At 46.6% G+C, this 17,826-nt stretch overlaps 1 protein-coding gene across 3 annotated transcripts in view; it reads right to left on the bottom strand.

Annotated features, from left to right (window-relative positions):
* The window catches only part of PLA2G6 (phospholipase A2 group VI), a 56,994-nt gene extending 52,325 nt beyond the window's left edge, over positions 1–4,669 (bottom strand). For 2 of the 3 annotated variants that reach the window (XM_036251688.1, XM_036251691.1), the window contains exon 1: positions 4,613–4,657. The gene's annotated coding sequence lies outside the window, so the exon portion shown is untranslated. Of the gene's footprint in view, positions 1–4,612 lie in introns of all 3 variants that reach the window. The other variant, XM_036251689.1, reaches the window with a different exon arrangement.
* Between the last annotated feature and the right edge of the window lie 13,157 nt (positions 4,670–17,826).

Here is a 17,826-nt window from a genome sequence, read left to right as displayed (position 1 = left end):
GTCACTGCGGGGAAAGGCTCACAGGGTGCTCGAGCCCGCGCCAGGGACACCTTTCCTGGGCGCCAGAGGTGGCACTGAGCTTGGGTCTGGACAGGTTAGCTTTATGTGCCCCCAGCTGAGCTCATTCCTACTCCAAGCAGGAAAACTCTTCAAGCCTCTGCCTCTTTCTTGAAGAAGCCTGGCCAGAGGGGCAGGACAGCTGCCTGGAGGTGCGTGACCGGATCCAGGCAGCCCGGCCAGGAAGCTGACCTCACGGGACTGGCCACGTGGGGACTCTGGGGCACACGCAGAGCTGCTCCAGCTGGAAAGCAGACGCCGGCTGCTTAAGACAGGATGTCCCATGATCGGAACAACAGCACAGGACAGCAGCCGATGTCTCCCGAGTCCATTGCCCTGGCAGGATGGGCCGAGAACGTGGGGTCTGGTCAGAGCACTGAGTCTGTGCTGACCACTGCGGACCTCCTTCCTGCAGCTAGCACGTGAGAGCATCTCCCCACAGGCCACCGCGCTTTACAGCTGGCAGGGGGTTCTCGCATCTGTTAGCTGCCTTGAAGCTCTCAAATTATGGGGAATATTGTGGGGCACATGGGGAAACCGAGGCCCAGAGAGAGGAGATGGGAGGTATCACCTAGCGGCTGGACTCATGCCTTCTTTTCCAGACTCCTGAACAGCACTAGGTAGAGGGCCTGCACGCAGTAGGCACTCAATTAGTGCATGAGGAAAGACTAGATGAAAATAGGGGTCAAGTCAAATGTTATTTTCACCTCCCATCTGAGCCTCTGGACCTCCATGGCTGCCTACAAAACAAAATGTTCCTCCAAATACTCTCTCTGACCCCAGCTCGTCCCTAACTCTTTCCTAAGCGAATGACAAATGGGGAAAAGCTCACTCCCATCACCTTGCACTCCAACAACACTGCTACATTCACCCAGCACCCACTGAGCGCCAGGCGCCTCGCCGAGTTCTCAGGGAATTATCATATTTAATCCTCAAAACAGTCATAAAAGAAGGTATACTTCTGCCAAATCACGCCCAGGAAACTGAGGCATAGGAGATTATGTAACTTGCCAAATCGGAAGTGAATTAGTTGGAATCCAGAGCTCCAGCTCGTAATCCTCAGACTGCCTTCAGGAGCAAGCCTGAATGGAAAATGCCTGAGTCAGGCTTGATTTTCAGACTCTTGTAATCCAAAAGCTAAGGCCCTCAGCTTACAGATGCATTGCCATTCATACACTGCCATTCATATGAACCAGAGCAAAATGCTCCGTCAGAAACGGAAAAGGTGTCTCTTTCGTTCACTCTGCTCAGCTGGACCATGGCTGGAAGCAAGCTGCCCTGTGTTGCTGGAGCTCCCAAGGGCAGGAACAACAATACTGTAAGAGGTCTTCGGGCTGATGGCGTGGTACAGGGTGGCCCATTTTATGACTCACTCTACAAATATTTATTAAAGACCTATTATATAGAAGGCATTGTTCTAATTGCTGAGAATACACTAATGAACAAAGACAAAATCCCTGCTTTTCTAGAACTTATATTTTAGAGGGCTTTAAATAATAAAGAAGATAAACAGGCAAATATATACATAGGTTTAGACGCTGAGAAGGAAAATAAACCAGAGAAGGGTAATAAAAAGTGTCCAGCTAGACGCCCTGGCCCATTTGGCTCAGCATTAGAGCATCAGCCCATGGACCAGAGAGACCTGGTTCGGTTCCTGCTGAAGGCACGTACCTCGGTTGTGGTTTGTCCCCGGCCCCGGTTGGGGTTGTGTGAGGGGCAACCAGTCGATGTGTCTCTCTCACGTCGATGCTTCTTTCTCCCTCTCTCCCTCCCACTCTACCTGAAGATAAATGCAAAAATGTCCTCGGCTGAGGATATGAAAAAAAATGTCCAGCTAGAAACTGAATTTTTAGATAGGGTGAACAGGAAAGTCTTCACAAGAACTTGACCTTGAATAAAGACTTAAAGGAAAGGCAAAAGTCAAATAGATACCTAGATGAAGAGTTTTCCAGGCCAAGGTGAGAGCAAGTGCGAAGGCCCCTGGGCTGTAGCATGCCTGGTAAGTTCCAGGAACACCAAGGAAGCCCGTGAGGTCAGAGAGATAAAAGGGTCAGGTATGTACAGTGAGAGGGAAGGGACTCACATTTTAACAGATCACTCTGGCTGGATGTGAAGTGTATAGGTATCAAAGATAATTTTACAGCTTTGGCCTGAGCAACTAAAAGAATACTGCCAATTCTTAAAGACGGGAAAGTGAGTGGGGGTACAGATTTAGGATGAGGGTAGGGAAGGGATGAGAGGTGAGTATCAGAAGCTCCAATTCTAAAAACTTTAAGCCTGAAATGCCTAAGTTTCAGGTGTTAAGTGGGCAACTAGCTATGTGAGTCTATCATTCCAGGGAAAGGTCTGGACTGGCCTGAAGGTATACATTTGGGAGTTGTCAGGGTAGAGCTGATACTTAAAAGTTATGTGACTGGATAAAATCACCAAAAAAATGAGAATGGGAAAAAAAAAAAAAAAAGAGAGAGAAGAGGCATTTTAGGCATGGACCTATTAAAATGTACTCCCAGGGAGCCACTCTCTACAAAGTCAGTTTGTAACACAAGGCATCTCCTTCACTCCTGCAGTGTGCGCACACACACACACACACACACACACACTTAAATTCTTCCTTCCTCTATTGCTGACGTCATTCTGCTGAGCGAGAAGGAAATTCCTTTGGGGGATATGGTCATCTAATAAGAAAGTAACCCATGAAAGGAGAAAAAGCCCTGGACACTGAGACAGGAGTAGTGACTCTTACACAGCAGGTCAATCATACTGGCTCTGGTGTTACAAAGTACAGTATTTCGATTTCAGCTCCAACCTGCATCAATTGGTGTGATCTCAGGCAACTCATCTGTCCTCTCTTCCTTATGCTAAATGGGAATAACACTGGCTAATCAAGAATAGCCTAGCCCTGGCCGGTTTGGCTCAGCGGTTAGAGCGTCAGCCTGCGGTCCTGAGAGACCCGGGTTCGGTTCCCGCTGGGGGCGCATACCTCGGTTGCAGTTTGTCCCCGGCCCTGGTTGGTCGTGCGGGTGGCAGCCACTCGATGTGTTCCTTTCACATCGATGTTTCTCTCTCTCTCTCTGTTCCTCTCTCTCCCTCCCACTCTACCTGAACAAAAAATGGAAGAATGTCCTCGGGTGAGGATAAAAAAAAAAAAAAAAGAATAGCCTAGGCATAGTAAACGCTAAATGGGAATAACATTGGCTAATCAAGAGTAGCATAGACATAGTAAACAGTCCATTAATTCTGTTAAATAAATGAGGCAGGAAGGAATGAAGGAATGATAAGGATAACATAGAAGAGAGCCTGACTCAGCGAATAATCAATAAATACTGCCAAATACTATATAAAAAATAGTATACCTTCTATTTGTCTTGCCCTCCTCATTTTTAAAAATTCTATCCCTTTCCCTTTCCTGTCTATGACAAAATAGCAAAGCCATGCATTTGTACAGAACCATACTGATTACAAAGCTTTGCTTTCTACATTATCTCAAAGTCTGAACCTCACAGCAGGCTCATGAGAGCAGGAAATACAACCCCCCCTGTCACAGATGAGGAAACTGAGACTTGGATGGAAAATAGCCTCCCAACTCCAGCAACGTTTTGAGGCAAAGACAGTAACAAAAACACTGCGTTCAGCCCAAGGGTGGAGCATATGTGTTGCCAAACCAAACCTGCCTAACATCCTGTTGGGTGGAGAAGAGGCAGGTGAGGGAAAGATCTAGAAGCTTAGGGGAAGGGAAGGTATTTGTTTGATAGTTCAATAAAAAAAATTCTCACAAGTCCTGTGCCCTCTCCCTCTCCCACACCCATGGGCTTGTCTGTCCCAGTCACATGGTCACATGGGTCTCATGCACCCTGTCACCAGCTTCCAGGTCATCTGTTAGAGCAGGAGGTGGACAGAAGATTAGGGGGTTGGGAGACTGGGGTGAGCAGGCTATGGGGAAGGAGGAAGCATGGGGGGAAGGCAGGCACAGATGACGTCTGGAGGTGCAGAAGAGACAATAAAGGAGAAGCAGGGAATTAAAAATGGGAAACAGCTAAATGGAGAACTGGGGAGACAAATGGAGGTGAAGTGGGGATCAAATGGGAATACACAGAGGCAGAAAAATCAGAACTTAGAAAGGCACAGGACAAAAGCTGGGGATAATCAATCATTAATAATCAATGGGGCCGTAGTGAAAGCTGGGGCCGCTGAGAAGCACTGAGAGATGGTGAAGGGAGGAGTGGATGACCCATGAGGTTAAGGACTGAGGGAAGACACACAGGGCAGACTGAGGTACTGATGGGGACCCAGGGTCGAGGCTGGGGTTCCTGGAGGACAACAGAGATCAAGGGATGGGAATTGGGGACACGGGTGGGGGGGTCAAAGGGAGGAACCTGGAGGTACTCAGGAGTCACACAGGATCAATGGAGGACATGCCTCAGAATCAGCGAACACGGGGAAGGTGCGAAGGAGGGACCACGAAGTCTGGGGCGCAAAGGAAGTTCACGAAGTCTGGGGCGCAAAGGAAGTTTGGGGTGGGGGGGCCAGGCCCCGCCTCTCCTGTCCCGTCACTCACCTCGTCTTACTCAGCACTTCCACTTCCCTCTACTTCCGCAAACAAGCTCCAGACCACAGCCACCGCTCTCCGCCAATCACCGAAGGCCTTGCTCCCCAGCCGCCGCTGCGGCCCCGCCCCCCCGCCGCGAGCCCTGCGCGCGAGGGAGGCGGGGACAGGGATCCGCCATCTTTTATAACTGCCCAATGGAAGAGGCACCCACCGCCGAGGGAGGCCCGGCAGTGGGCTGCAGCCAATCCTCGCCGGAGGGGCGCGGCCATGTCTGTGCCGGGCGGAAAATCCTTGTGACGGCTCCGTGGCAGACATGTTGGTGAGGGGCAGGAGGCTCGCCCTTCTCCACCCTCCACTTCCTGGAAAGGTCAGAGGCCAGAAGTTTGAACCTGCTTGTTAACGTCGGCTGGCTGGTAAAAAGAGAACTAAAACCAACAAAGACATAGGGCAACAGGGAGGAGCCTGCTTTGATTTTGCCGAGTAACCCCCAGCTATGGTTGCCAGATTGAGCAGTTAAATTCTGCCCAGTTAAATTTGAATTTCAGTTAAACAATAATATTAAGTATAGTTACACTAAAAAGTATTCGTTATCAGGCAGCCCTACTCCAAGCTAACTTCCGGAAGTATCTTAGCACTGTATTTATTTATCTATTTATTTATTTATTTATTTATTTAAAACTTTTTTTTTTCTTTACTTATATGTTTTAGAAAGAGATAGAAGCATGGATGAGAGAGAACATTAATTGGCAGCCTCCTGCACGCCCCCCACTGGGGATTTGGCCCACAACTTGGGCCTGTGCCCTGACCAGGAATCAAACGATGACCTCTTGGTGCGTGGGTCCATGCTCAACCACTGAGCCACACCAGCTGGGCTCTTAGCACTTTTAACACAAGTCTGAGCAAATTACTTGAACTCTGAGCTTGTCTGAGAAGTGAGCACAGTATAATACCTTACAGGGTGGTTGTGATGATTAGAAATAAATTAGTCCTGGGGCCTACATATAGTGGGATTTCAATAAATGGCGGCTGTTACGATCAGTAATGTTGAGAATGAGGTATGCTGGAAAGAAACAAGGACACTGGGTTTTAGTCACAGATCTGCTTCTGACTGAGCAGCTCATGTCCCCACTCCAGCCCACCAGGCTTGATTGGACAACTTTTTTTTTTTTTAATCCTCACTTAATATTTTTCCATATTTTGTTCAGATAGAGTGGGAGGGAGGGGGGGAGGGAGAGAGAGAGGAATATCGATGTGAAAGGGACACATTGAGTGGTTGCCACCTGCACGACTCAATCAGAGCCAGGGACAAACTGCAACTGAAGTACGTGCCCTTTAGCGGGAACCAAACCCGGGTCTCTCTGGACTGCAGGCCAACGCTCTAACCGCTGAGCCAAACCGGCCAGGGCTTGATTGGACAACTTTTATTCCTCAAAGGATCCCCCAACCCTAGGTCTGGATGAATACTCCAAACTGCTCTCTGTCCTCGTGGGAAATTGAGTTGCTATTGTCATTCCTGTGAAAAGAAGGGAGTTTGGTCCTCAGTCTGTCCAAAGATATTAGTCGCCAGACTGAGGGCAGCCAATACAACTGGAGCAAGGTTTAGTTAAGAATCTAGACAGGTTATAAACTAACCATAGTAGTAGCTAATATTGAAACAGAACTTTACCAGTTATAAAGTAACTAGACTTCATATCCATCATTGTTAGGTTGTTACTCTTGTTGGCATTTTTACAGATGTCAACAGTAGGAAACATCCAAACCTATAAACTTTTTGAGTTTATTTGAGCCAAACTGAGGACATATGCTGGGGAGCAAGATCTCAAATGCTCCAGAGAATAACAGTTTTGTAGTTTCTTTTAGGCATTTGAAATTAAGGAATATTAGGGAAAGTGAGGCAAGGGTTGGGTTATCAGATAGTTAACAAGATTATATGGTCTCTTGAGGGTTAATATCCTCTTTGAGGGTTATTACTTCTGGTATATCAGAGGTGTGTTAACCTAGATGCACAAGAATAATGACAGGGCTAGCTTAAAACCTTTCACTAAAGTAGTTATAGGCCTGGGGCATGACTACCCACCATGACCTGCCCAGTTAGGAATTTATGACCATAGCACCTTGTTAGGTTATCTTCCATCCTCACAGATGAGGCAACTATTCCCTTAAACTAATTAAAATTTTGCTCAAGAGTTTTAGCTTGAAGGGGAGAGAACAAGATGAAGACAAAGAATTCTCAATGAAACGATCTTGCCTTACACGTGCATGAGTGCAGTTAGGGTCATGGTTATCAGGGAGCTTGTTAAAAACCAGGCATTCCACTTACTACTAAGCAATCAGACCGGAAAAGAAATGTGTAGGTTCAACAGAATTGAGTCCCATTCTTTGCAAATATCCATCTTTGTGTTCAAGGCATGTTTGCAAGTTTGTCAGCTTGCACAACTTAATCTGAAATGCAGGAAAGGCCACGGGAGGCTGGATTACTCTTTAGACTCTAAAGTGGTTCTCAACCTTTCTAATGCCGGGCCCTTTAATACAGTTCCTCATGTTGTGGTGACCCCCAACCATAAAATTATTTTTGTTGCTATTTCATAACTGTAATTTTGCTACTGTTATGTCTTAGGTGACCCCTGTGAAAGAGTTGTTCGACCCCCAGGGTCACGACCCACAGGTTGAGAACTGCTGCTTTAGAAAAACTCAAAGATCCATCAGAGAAATTACTCAAATAGAATCTCAGGACCTAGTGAAGTTTTGTGCTCCTCTCCTAGGTGTATCTTCTGAAAACTGTTAAATGAGGAGATAAAGGAAGAGATGAAGTACAGTCTTTATTGGTAGCAGTGAATGAACAAGCAATGGAAAGAGGGGCAAGTAAGCACAAGGGAATACATTCTGTTGGGTTTCTACTAGATTTTCTTTTTCTTTTTTTTTTTTTTTATCCTCACTCGAGGACATTTTTCCATTTTTTGTTCAGATAGAGCGGGAGGGAGAGAGAGGAAGAGAGAGAGAGAGAAACATCGACGTGAAGGGACACATCGAGTGGCTGCTACCCGCACGACCAACCAGGGCCGGGGACAAACTGCAACCAAGGTATGTGCCCTTAGTGGGAACCGAACCCGGGTCTCTCTGTACCGCAGGCCGATGCTCCAACCGCTGAGCCAAAACGGCCAGGGCTCTACTAGATTTTCTATTGGAGCAGTTCAAGTCAAAGAGCTTCTCCTGAGAGGCTATGTTAGGCCCTGCAGCTACAAACATCCCGGAGCAAGATGTCTGCCTTCTAGCCCTGGCCGGTAGCTCAGTGGTTAGCGCGTTGGCCTGCGGTCCAGAGAGACCTGGGTTCGGTTCCCACTAAGGGCATGTACCTTGGTTGCAGTTTGTCCCCGGCCCTGGTTGAGTCATGCGGGTGGCAACCACTCGATGTGTCCCTTTCACGTTGATGTTTCTCTCTCTATATCTTTTCTCTCCCTCCCACTCTATCTGAACAAAATAAATAAATAAATAAATAAATAAAAATAAGTTTAAAAAAAAAAAAAAGATGTCTGCCTTCTAAGAGCCCAGGGTCCAGAAGGTCAGATTAGACCAAGTCCCCTCCCTCAAGGAGTTAGATAGAAATTAATTGACATGCTAACAGTGCAATTATCTTGTTTGATCCTCACAACAACTTTATAGATGAGGAAACCAAGGTTCTACAAGGGGAAATAAGCCCCAGAATCATACGTCAGTTAGAGGCAGAACCAGAATCAGGAACTGTCCTATCTTTTCTTGCCCTGAGCTATAGAAATTTGGCAATGTTCTTGAGGCTGATGAAACCACAGTGAACAAAATAGATAAAAGTCTCTGCCCTTGTAGTGCTCATAGTCTAGTGGGGAAAGAAAGATGATAAACAAGATAGAGAAGTCAAACATAGAGTGTGTTTTGCTAAAGTTTGTAGGTGAAATGTCATGATGTTAGTAGCATCTTTCTTTCAAAAAACCTTGAGTGTTGAATCTGGGGTTGTGTATATGAACGCCGTGCACTAGTCCTTCCATTATCTGTGTTTAAACATTTTTATTTTTATTTTTTTGCTAATCCTCACCCGAGGATGTTTTTCCACTGATTTTTAGATAGAGTGACTCAGTGGAAAAACATCCTCAAGTGAGGATTAACAATAACAAAAAAATTGAGGATAACCTGGCCAGTGTTGCTCAGTGGTTAGAGCATCAGCCCATGCACCAAAGGGTTATAGGTTGGATTCCTGGTCAAGGGCATGTACCTGGGTTGCAGATTTTATCCCTGGCCCCAGTCGGGGTGTGTGCGGGAGGCAACCAATCGATGTATCTCTCTCACATTGATGTTTCTCTCTCTCTCACTCGCCCTCCCTCCCTCCCTCCCTTCCACTTTCTCTAAAAATCAATGGAAAAAATATCCTCAGGTGAAAAGTAACAACAACAACAAAAAAAAACACCGCCTTTGTTGACAGAACAGGTGGCAGGCAAGATAGTTTGCCCACCCCTGCTAGAGTCATCTCAGAAAGCTTCCTGCAGGACAGAGTTCAGCAATGCCTTCTCACAATGCTCTCTGTACCTTACACATTTTGTCATAAGACAAACCCCATCTGTAATGACTCTACACTTGTGATGATTGAATGGCATGATAGTCATACCATTGTCTCTCACTTGGGTTTCTGCATTAGCCTCCTCATTAATCTGCCAACCTCTGCCTTGTCTTTATAGTCTATTCTGTAATAGATCTGTTAAAATGGAAGTCTGATCAGGTCAGTCCTCTGCTCAAAAATCTCCAATGCTCCCCATTTCCCTCACAGTGAAAGCAAACATTTTTAAATGATCCACAATGTCCTACAGACCCCAATAGCCCTTTGGCTTCACTGCCTGCTAGGCGTCCACTCTCTCACTCTACTCCAGGAACACCAGCCTCCTTGTTTTTCCCGAAACAAGCAAGAGAGACTCTTGCCTCAGGGCCTTTGCTCTTGCTGTTCCCTCCATCTGGAACACTCTTTCCTGGGTTTTCACATGATTCCTTCCTCATCAAACTCAGGTCTTTGTTTGAGCGTCTTCCTTCTCAGTGAGGCCTTCCCCGGCCCCTCTGATGAAAACTGCAAGTCTCCCCTATCTTTCCTCCCTGCTTTTACTCTAGAGCATGTATCTAGCACACTATATTTCCCCCCAGTTCTGGTGGTGGTTGTTAATCCCCACCCGAGGATATTCTTTGCATTGATTTTTAGAGAGCGTGGAAGGAAGGAAGAGAGAGAGGGTAGGGGAGAGAGAGAGAGAGAGAGAGAGAGAGAGAGAGAGAGAGAGATGTGAGAGACACATCAACATCAATTGGTTGTGACCCTCTGGTGTGCGGGCTGACACTCTAACCACTGAGTCACACCAGCCAGGACTGTCAACCAAGTTTTATTGGAACACAGCCCACCACTCATTCACATATGTCAATACTTTCTCCAGTGGCAGAGTTGAGTAATCCTGATGGAGACCATGTGGTCCACAAAGCCTGAACTATTTCTACCTAGCCTTTTATAGAAAAAAAGTTAGCAACTCCTACCCCTGTTCTTAAGTGGGGTTTCAAAGGTTGAACAGGAGTTTGTCAACTGGATTAGGAAAGTGAAAACTTTCCAGGTGGAAAAAAACCATGGACAAAGGTCAACATCGTGCGGTTGTGGGGATTGTTTAGGGAACTGCAAGAGGTTGAACACCGCTGGGACCTGGGACATGAGCAGGTGATCAGGCGGGGGAGCCACAGGGGCCAAGCATGAAGGGCTCTCAGTGTCAGGCTGATGATGAGGATTTGCCCTGCTGGCAGTGGGAGCCCCAGAAGGGTCACAAGCAGGAAAGTGACATGAAAAAAAAATCCCTCTGCTGCTGTGAGAGAGGTAACTGAAGGGCACAGAGGTCATGAGGCAGCTGTGTGATGATTCCACTAATTATGTGGCTTCTGACTTGACGAGGGGGCTATTGGGTCTTGTGCCCTCCTCAGGAAGGAAATGAGCACAGGTGACCTCGAGCTGTGAGGCAGCAGCCACATGTCCCCATCCCAAAGGGGAAAGCCAGTCCTGACCAGCAAAGGCAGGATTTCCCCAGCTCAGGGGCTCACGGGACAGACTGTGGCCTGAAGGGAGGGTGGTTCTGAGGGCCAGGGGACCAGGGGGGTTTTGCCAGAAGCTGGCCTGAACTAGGTCCTGAAGGATGGTGAGGGTTTGGAGAGGCTGAGTGGAGGGCATTGCAGGGACACATGCCGGCAGCGACCATGCAGAATCTGGCTGCTCAGGATGGGAGTCCAATGTGGGGTTCTTGATGGTCGAGTGTGCAAGGCCTTCATCCCTCCCTTTCTTCTCTCTCTTGGGCTTCTCGTCCTCACTTCAGTATCTTCAGCCAGTAACTAGGAAGTGCTCACTAGGTGCACGGCCTCCTCTTGGTGATATGGGGACATGAACAATATCTCCGTTTCTGCCCTCAGAGGTCACAGACTTGCCTCAGATACACAGATAATTGTTTATTGTGAAGAAGCCCTGGGATATAAGGCAAACATGATTTTCCTGAAGAAATCAGGAAATCACAGTGGGTCATGTTTCACACTCTCTCAGGCAGGACAGGCGAGGGAAGCTGCAGTAACAACCCCACGATCGCGTGGACTTAACACAAGTCACTGTCTTTGTTCTCACAACCTGTCCAATGTGGGGAGGGGGTTTTGTTTATCATGGTCACTCGGGAACCCAGGCTGAGGAGGCTCCTTCTGACACTGGGCTTCCACGACCACGTGGGGATCCGCACGTTGTGAGTCGGGCCCCAGCTCTTAAAGGTACTCCTCAAAAGTGGCATGTCACTCTTATGTCACTTTTCATTGAACAGAGTATGTCATAAGGCTACTCAACTTCAAGGGAGATGGGAAATGCAGTCCTACCACATGGCAAGAAGGAGAGAAACCAGAATAGTTGTGACTGTCCCAAATGACTTCGACATTGATTGACAAGGCAACAAGGTTCTGTTTTGCTTGTGATGACAGAAACCTCCATGCTCAATCAACTACAAATCATATTCCCAGGCAATCTTCAGCACAAAGGTTTCTAAAATGTATATACATTAATTCAATATGGCAAGACAACCATATTTTTAGAGATTTCTGCAAGAGGGAACTGAGTAAGAAGAACAGGGTTCTATGGGGTCAAGAAGATAGAGATTAGAATGAATCAGGACTCTCTTGATTGTAAGTGACAGAAACCCAACTCACATTAGGGTACATGACTGGAAAGTAATCAGAGACTCTCCCACAATCCAAGGAAGAGATGACCAGCTAAACCTTAGAGGGACTTCAGTGTGAACTGGGCCCTCCATGGCCTCTGTCTTTCAAAACATTCATCCCACCCTCTTCTCTGGCTTCTTCTGCACAGGAATGAGGAATGTAGCCCCCTCACTACCCTCTGCTTTTACCATAAGAAATGGACTGACCTTCTTCCTGGAAAGGACTCTAATTGGGCCGACTTGAGTTGTGTGCCCATCCCTGAGCCAATCAGCTCTGGCCAGGAGTTGGGAGCTATGATTGTCCCCTGCCACAATCAAATCTGGAAGCCCCCACTCTAATTGGGTGTGGCAGAGTTATCAGAAGGGAGAGAGCATGGCCCTTGAATCAGACTGGCCTGAGTTTCAATCTTCCTCTGCCAGGGACCACCTGTGTGATATTGGGCAAGTTCCTTGCCTCTCAGAGTCTCAATTTCCTCCCCTGCGAAATGGCAATGATAATATCGAACTCCTAAGACGGTGGGAGAGAATTAAGAGCCATCTGGCACACAACACCAGCAAGCAGCAGTGCTCCCTGAACCCGTACACAAACCAGTCCATTTCCTCAGCTTTACAATGGGGCTGATCATATGTCCACCACTGCTCAGTACGGAGGGCTTTGTGAGAAGGAAAAGTTGGGTTTTAAAGACATTGAAATATGATTAAAGAACAAATCATTTTTTGTATGGTTGGTTTATTTAGCGGTGGGGAAAAAAGAACCAGGAAAATATAGATCATGCAAGCAGGTCTTAGGCCCTTAGCACAGTGCTGACACACGGAAAGCATCCCATAAACACAGTCACAGTAATAAGTATATAGTAATAGTAATAAGCAGTAATAAGAAACTGGTAGGAGGCTTGTGATAGGTGGAAGCACGCAGAACAAGGTAAGGTGCCAAAAAGTACTGAAAGAAATCCCGTTGACATCACTGCCACACAGCAGAGGGAACCACAGGTAATGTAGGACATGGCCCAGCTGATGGAGGGTTGTCCTTCTGAGGGGGGCAAGGAAGACCTGAGGGTCCAGGGACAAGTACTCACTGGGGCCCAGAAACCAAATCTCAGGGCAGGAAGGGCCTCCAGAGAACAGCCAATGGGGAAATCTTAAAGCCAGCCCTGGTCTTCTCTACTAAAGCCCAGCTTCTAGCTGTCTCACAATGTGGGACACACTGCAGAGTAAACTTTCGTTTGAAGAAAGCTCGCTGTGGTTTGAGGTTGTTTAAAAAGTATTGCCCTGGCCGGTTGCTCAGTGGTTAGAGCATTGCTATGTGGACCAGAGAGTTGAGGGTTTGATTCCAGTCAAGGGCACATACCTCAGTTGTGGTTCGGTCCCCAGCTCTGGTCAGGGACATGCAGGAGGCAACCAGTCAATGTGTCTCTCTCATATCTATGTTTCTCTCTCTCTCCCTGCCCCCTCTTTTCCTCCCTCCCACTCTATCTGAAGATAAATTGGAAAATATCCTCAGATGAGGATTTTTAAAAAGGCCAACTACTGACCTAATCCTGTGCATTCATTGCAGTTGGGAAAACTGAGGCTGGAGTGAGGAAAGCTCCACACTGGGGTTAGCCAGAGGTGTGATCTTGTAACTGAAACCAAGGTTTGGCTGCCTGCCAACACAAAGGCCAACTCTGAGACGGGTGCTGGTGAAAAAGGAAAGAGGTTTATTCAAGTGCTGGTTATCTGAAAAGATGGGGAGCTCTGGTCTCAAAGCCCATCTTCCCATTTTAGTGCAAGAAGAGATTTTTTTTAATAAGGACAACGAGGGAAAGCAGAATAAAGAGATCAAGGGGAGGGGCTTGAAAAGTTCTCTACGTGCAGGCCAACACAGTCCATTCTGATAAAGATCTCAAAATTGATCAAGCGATGATCTGGTGTGCGTCATCCTGATCTTCGTCATCCTGGGCCTATGTCATCCTGTTCTACAGTTGAAGGTCAGCAAATCTCACAGAACTGGGATGACTGAAGGTTGGAGTCTGTATCTTCTGAAGTTAGTTCCTAGGATCCTTATACAAACATGCTGTTTATCTACAAGCTACATATTAGTCAGAGTCAGCATTTACAGAAACAATGTCAAAGGACTGGTGGGGTGGATTACAGTTCCCCACTGTTAAAATCTGAGCTGCTGATCCTGGCTTGTGTCAAGCCTGTCACTGTTATTGAGCACTACTAGTGGTCAAAGCACCTACTGTGGGCCAAGGTTCCACAGGGAGGTGGTTGGGTGTTCTTTAGTGTTTTGGACTCTGGGGCAGGTAAACAGGGAGGGACCAGCTGGGCCAGTTAGAGTTCTTTTATTTTATTTATTTATTTTTTTAGATAGACTCCAGCTTACATAGTTAGAGTTTTGTTGGACTGTGCTGGCAGAAGGCACCTCCTCCCAAGAAACTGGCAACTAGGTCCCTCCCTGTGGCAGGAGGTGGGGGCTGTCTGCAGGGTGAAGTCATCACTGTCTTTGTGTCACTCACCAGAGAAGAAGCAGATTTCTTAGAGAATGTGTCCTAGGGGACTCCAGAGGACTCATCTCTCTCTAACCCAATATTTATTGATCATTTATTCCATACTAGGCACTGTGCCAAATGCTTATACATGTGAACACATTAAATTGTTTCACAATCCTTGAAATAGGCACTGTTAGTAAGCCAAGTTTACAAAGGAGAAGACTGAGGCAGAGAGAAATTAAGACACTCAGCTGGTGAGAGGTAAGGCCAGGATTTGAGTCCACAGGCTAACTTGAGAGCCCCTACTTGGGGGGGGGGGGGCAGTGATTTTATTAAAACAAAAATTTCAGGAATAATAGAGAATTTATATGTTCTTCTCCCAGATTCCCCAATTTTTAATATTTTATCACATTTTTGTAATTATCTAACTATCTATCTATCTTTGTTCTAAACCATGTGAATGAGAGTGAATTGAAGACATGATACCCCCTTATTTAGAAATACTCTGGTGTATTGCCTAAAACAAAGGACGTTGTCTTAACATGGCCACAGGACAAGGATAAAAGTCAGGAAATTAACATTGATATGATGCTATTATCTAATCTACAGACCTTATTTGGATTTTATCCGTTATCTCAATAATGTCCTTATAGCAAAAGGAAATCCTGGCTCACACATTGCTGTTAATCATCATGTCTCCTTAACTCCTTTCATCTGGAACAGTTCCCCAGTCTGTCTTTGTCTTTCATGATGTTGCTATTTTTTTAAGCATATGGTCCAGTAATTCTGTAGAACATCTCTCAACTTAAGTTTGTCAGATATTTCTTCCCAATTAGATTCATTGTATGAATTTTGGCAGGAATGCCAACAGAAGTGATGCTGTGTCCTTCTCAGGGCATCACTTAGGACAAAGATGTGTCCATCCGTCCCATTACTGTTGATATTAACTTTGCTTACTTAGTTAAAGATGGTATCCTAGGTTTTTCCACTACAGAGTTACTATCTTTCCATTTGTAATTAATAATTGCCTGCGGGGCAATACTTTGAAACTATGTAAATATCATGTTTCTCATCAGAATTCTCCTATCCATTGATGATTCTCATTAGAATCCATTATTACTACGGTGGTTGCCTAATGGTCATTTTCTAACGCCATCATTCCTTCTACTGGAAGGAGGAGATTTCCCTTGTCCTTATTCATTCCATTTTTTTTTTTTTTTATCCTCATCCAAGGACATTTTTTTTTTTTTGCATTCATCTTCAGATAGAGTGGGAGGGAGAGAGGAAGGAAGGCACAGAGAGAAATATTGACTGGTTGCCACCCACATGACCCCAACCAGGGCGGGGACAAACTGCAACCGAGGTACGTGCCCTTAGCGGGAACCGAACCCTCAACTCTCTGGTCTGCAGGCCGACGCTCTAACCGCTGAGCCAAACCGGCCAGGGCTATTCATTCATTTTTATTAGTATGAACTCATGGTTTCTTCTTTTATTCAATAGGTTATCATCCATCATTATTGTAATTTCTTTTGATGCTCAAATTGTCCAAGATTTGGCCAGTTAAAACCCCCTTCAAGCCAGAGAGCTCCCACTTTCAAATACGACATTGCACCCATGTTCCTTGACCTTGACCCAAAAGGGAGCCACTCCTGTGGGGAATAGTCCCTGGTGGGTGGATACTAACACACTGACAACCTAATTCAGGCAGGCTGGGGATGGGAGCAACAGATTTAGGCAGCATGGTGTCCAAGGGTGTTGTGTGGTCCCCTGGGGGTTGGTTCACTAGTTGAGCACCTGCTATGGCCTCGGCCCTTGAGAAGCTCACATAATTTAGGGGTAAAGGAGACCAACAATCACAGTTGTACAATTTCTAAAATTGAGAATTTTTGTACCTCAAGAGATAACATGATTGGTTCTCAGTGAGAGGGCAGTTTTTTGGGGGTGGGGAGGGATTGTTTGAGTGCCAGATTAAGCTGCCTCACCATTTGATCACTTGGGGAACTTGTGGGCCAATTTGTTTTTGAAACCCAAGGCCTTTGGGAAGTAAGGGATAGATGTCACAATCTCAGGTGGACCAAGACTCAGAGGCAGGAAAGCATTACAAGGGCTCTGAAATCAAATTACATTATATCAAGGGAAGGGAAAGACTGGCTGGTGACCAGGGCTCCATACAAAGACCTCTTATTGAGGGGGTCCTGTGTCCTGGGCAGTAAAATAAGATGTCAGCTCTGATGTCAGCTACACAGAAGAGATGGCTCTTGGAGTGACAGGAAGCACTTCGGGCAATGCGAACAGCAAAGAAAAAGAAGATTAAACAGCAATACTCTCCCATTTGGTCCCCAAAGCTGACTCTTCCAGGTAGGGCTCCAGGCACTGAACACAGCTCTCAATTTATTCTGGGCCCCACACAGTTGGGCATAACCCCAAACATCTGGACCAGGAATCAATCAGACCTGGACTCAAAGTCCAGTTCTTGTACTTTCTACCTGTGTGACTTTAGCAAGTCATTTACCTCTCTGAGCCTCTGCTCATTGATTTCCTTAACGGAGGGCTTACTCGGTGTTAAGCTCTGTGCTAGGCACAGGGCATGCAGTGGTGAACAAGATAGACAAGGCTCTACCCTCATGAAACTTACATCTGGTTGGGGAAGACAGACACTACACAGTAGGCAAACATGTACACAAAATAATACCCTATGGAGTTATTAAGTTTATATAAAGCCTGGCCAGGGTGGCTCTGTTGGTTGAACATAGTCCTGTCCACTGAAAGGTTGCTGGTTTGATGGTCAGGGCACATACCTGGGTTGTGGCATGTATGGAAGGCAACTGATCTATATTTCTCTTTCACATTGATGTTCCTCTCTCTCTCTCTCTCCCCCTTCCTCTCTCTAAGCATGTCCTTGGGTGAGGAAGAAGAAGGAGCAGGAGGAAGAGGAGGGAGGGGAGGGAGAAGGAAGAGGAGGAGGAAGAGGAGGAGGAGAGTTATATAAAAACAAATTTTAGCCCTGGCCGGTTTGGCTCAGCAGTTAGAGTGTCGGCCTGTGGACCAGAGAGTCCCAGGTTCGGTTTCCGCTAAGGCCATGTACCTCAGTTGCAGTTTGTCCCTGGCCCCGGCTGAGGTCGTGTCAGTGGTGACCACTCGATGTGTCTCTCTCACATCGATGTTTCTCTCTCTTCCTCCCTCCCTTTCTCCCTCCTGCTCTGTCTGAAGATAAATTCAAAAATGTTCTCAGGTGAGGATAAAACAACAACAACAACAACAACAAATTTTACAGGTGGGGTCCTTTAGCCAGGGAGGTCAGGAAAATTCTCTGTGAGACAGTGACATCTGAGCTGACCTGAAGATAAGAAAGAGCAGTCAGTGAACAGAAGAGGAAACAGCAAGTGCAAAGGACCTGTAGCAGGAATGAGCTTGGTGTGTTTGAGGAGCAGTAAGACAGGCAGTGTGGCTGAGGAGTAGTGGGGTCAGGGCAGAGGGACAGGAGAGGTGGCAAGAGGCTGGATGGCTTCGGGCCCTGTAGGCT

The sequence above is a fragment of the Molossus molossus genome, unplaced genomic scaffold (genome assembly GCF_014108415.1).
Source record: "Molossus molossus isolate mMolMol1 unplaced genomic scaffold, mMolMol1.p scaffold_m16_p_10, whole genome shotgun sequence".
Taxonomy (NCBI): domain Eukaryota; kingdom Metazoa; phylum Chordata; class Mammalia; order Chiroptera; family Molossidae; genus Molossus; species Molossus molossus.
This window is presented reverse-complemented; position numbering and strand designations above follow the sequence as displayed.